Genomic DNA, 3,036 nt, shown 5'->3' with positions numbered 1-3,036 from the left:
AAACTATCGCATTGACAAAAAACCAAACACCACATGTTCTCACTCATAGGCGGGAATTGAACAATGAGAACTCATGGACACAGGAAGGGGAACATCACACTCCGGGGACTGTTGTGGGGTTGGGGGAGGGAGGAGGGACAGCATTAGGAGATATACCTAATACTAAATTATGAGTTAATGGGTGCAGCAAAACAACATGGCACATGGATACGTATGTAACAAACCTACACATTGTGCACATGTACCCTAAAACCTAAAGTATAATAATAAAAAAAAAATTTTTTTAAATCCATACATACCGAAAATCTAAAAGGCCATGTTTTGTAATTCTTTTTTAAAGTTATTCCAGTGACTTTCCCCCTTAAAATTTGGAAGCACATTTTCCTTAAAAGCTCTCAAGTACCAGCACCTTCACATGTTGATAAGCTGTTAAATATGCCCCATCAATTCACAACTGAATAGCATATACACGACATACTCAAATTTCTAATCTTTCAGAGCACAGTAACAAAGTTATTAGGAAATCAGGACTACCACAACCGAAGATGTTACAGAGCGCACACTTTTCTCACAGGGAGAGCCATGATCGAGGAGCAGTTTTCTGTGGGAAACAGTTCTACTACAAAACATGGGAATAGAAGTAATTTTAAATATTCAAGACATTAAATGCAGGACATGCTCTATATTGCCATTTAACCTGCATTGTATTATAGGATATAAAAACTAATCCCCCCAGCTACGGAATGTTAAGCTGACACTCAAGACAGCCAAACCCTCCCATAATTCAATATCCCACAGTATTTTCTGGCTGTACCAAAAAATAAACAACCAGCGAATAATTTCACCTCTTAAAAAAAGCATTTACACTTAAATAATGGGATGAGGTGTGATTCCCTCCTTCTTAAAAATGTTTCTAGAGCTACTAAAAAACTTGCATTTACAAAATAGTTGATAACAAATATTCCTCTGGATTGTACAAGAAGGGAGACAGGTACAGCTGATAAGACATGGTATATGGTATTAATCAGACTCGGCTGCTTTCTCTCCTGCTTTATCGGAGGCTGGACTCTCCTCAGTTTTCGTTTCCCCGTTTTCTGCAGGTAAATCTTCAGTTTCTTGATTAGCCACTTAGGCCTGTTTTCCCTTTGCTCCCCTTTCCCTTTTGTTTGCACCTTTTTGTCTGAAGATTTATCTTTCGCTGCTGCCCTTTTCAGCTTCGCTTCCACTTTTGCAGGAGCAGGTTTAGCTAACAACCGCTCCAATCTCCTCTTGGGCTCTTCCTTGGCGGCCCCTTTGTCGGAGCTGACCTTCCTCGTGGGCATCCTGGCGGCGGGGAGGGCATGTGCCAGGTTCCTGCGGGCGGGGGCCCGCCTAGAGCCTTCATGAAGCTGGGCTGCAGCTCCTCCGGCCGACGGAGCTGCGGAGACCCACTGCCTTAACGACATTTTGAAAACTTGAACCAACATTTCAAAATCAGGACATTTCATATACAAGTCTGGATTTCAGTCTTCCCTTGAACAACCAGGGTCTGCATTTGCGTAGATCAGCTCAACAAAGGAGGCAGAGAAGGGTATGTGATGTTCACCACAGCTCTGACAACTCCCCAGTGAGACTCTGCCTCTCTCAGTTGCCCTTTATCAGAGCCCTGCCACCGTTTTTATCTCCAAATAAATACTTTTTATACCTTCATGTCTATAAAGAATTGAAAAGCAAAAGATAGACCAATAAAGTATCACATTTTAAGAAAAAGGGAAAAATATATTTTCCCTTTTAAATTTCAACTGCCTTCTTTAATTTAAATTAAATATGTGAAGACTTTCCATAATAAAGAAGACAAAATCCAGCTCACTTCAACTGCTTATAAAGGTTGAGAATTAGGCGGTGGTTCACACCTATAATCTCAGTGCTTTGGGATGCTGAGGCTCCAGAGGGTCACTTGAGCACAGGACTTCAAGACCAGCCTGGGCAACAAAGCAAGACCCAATAAATACATACGTAAATTAAGAAAGTTAGCAAAGCAAGACCCAATAAAAAATAAATAAATAAATAAAGTTAGCCAGGCTTGGTGGCATGCACCTGTGGTCCCAGCCACTCCAGGGGCTGAGGTGGGAGGATTGTTTGAGCCTGGGAGGTCAAGGCTGCAGTGAGCTGTGATCTAGCCACTGCACTCCAGCCTGGGTAACAGAGTGAGATCCCATTTCAAAAAAAAAAAAAAAAAAAGAGCAAAAAAGCTTGAGTATTTCTTATCCAAAATGCTTGGTACCATGAGTATTTTGGAATATTTGTATATATGTAATGAGATATCTTAGGAATAGGACCCGAGTGTAAACACAAAATTCTTTAGTTTAACATATACCTTATAAACACAGCCAGAAGGTAATTTTATACACTATATTTTGATAATTTTGTGCATGAAACAAAGTTTGTGTACACTGAACCATCAGAAAGCAAAGGGGTCGCCATCTAAGCCACCCAAGTGGACAATCTGTGGTTGTCTGGCATCGCCATCACTCCTGACTCTGAACTTATATGCTATTAATAAGCAATCATTTTCTTATTCACATGTAGGTGTTTAAGTAAAAAATATGACATATCACTAATACAGTGAAAAGACAATGTGCTCAGCATAACTAAACAGCACAGCAGCATCATCAGAATACCTCTATCAGCTGTTAAACAACAGCAACTATAAACAACAGCAGACTGAATAAACTGTGTATTGTGCACCTGTGTTTTCACTGCAACCTGTCACATGAGGCCAGGTGTGGAATTTTCTACTTTGTGGCATCATGTTGGCACTCAAAATGCTTCAGGTTTTGGAGCATATTGGATGTTGGATTTTCAGATTAGGGATGCTCAACTGGTATTATTATTCTGGCCCCTGCAAATTTTTCAGTAGGTCCGCTAGTATGTCATGCCAGAGACTATGCGAGTTCCTGGGAATAGCACTGTAACGCATTCTTGAGTGGGTCCTTGACTTCACTGAGTTTATAATCTAGTAGGAAGAAGGCTATGAAGAATTCTAATAAAGTAAAA

The 3,036-nt window shown here is 40.5% G+C and overlaps 1 pseudogene; it reads right to left on the bottom strand.

Annotated features, from left to right (window-relative positions):
* Nucleotides 1-707: 707 nt before the first annotated feature.
* Nucleotides 708-1,445, bottom strand: LOC116476588 (uncharacterized; annotated as a pseudogene).
* Between the last annotated feature and the right edge of the window lie 1,591 nt (nt 1,446-3,036).

Source organism: Hylobates moloch, unplaced genomic scaffold (genome assembly GCF_009828535.3).
Source record: "Hylobates moloch isolate HMO894 unplaced genomic scaffold, HMol_V3 SCAFFOLD_2, whole genome shotgun sequence".
NCBI lineage: Eukaryota > Metazoa > Chordata > Mammalia > Primates > Hylobatidae > Hylobates > Hylobates moloch.
The sequence above is the reverse complement of the archived record's forward strand: the minus strand, read 5'-3'. Positions and strand labels throughout refer to the sequence as shown.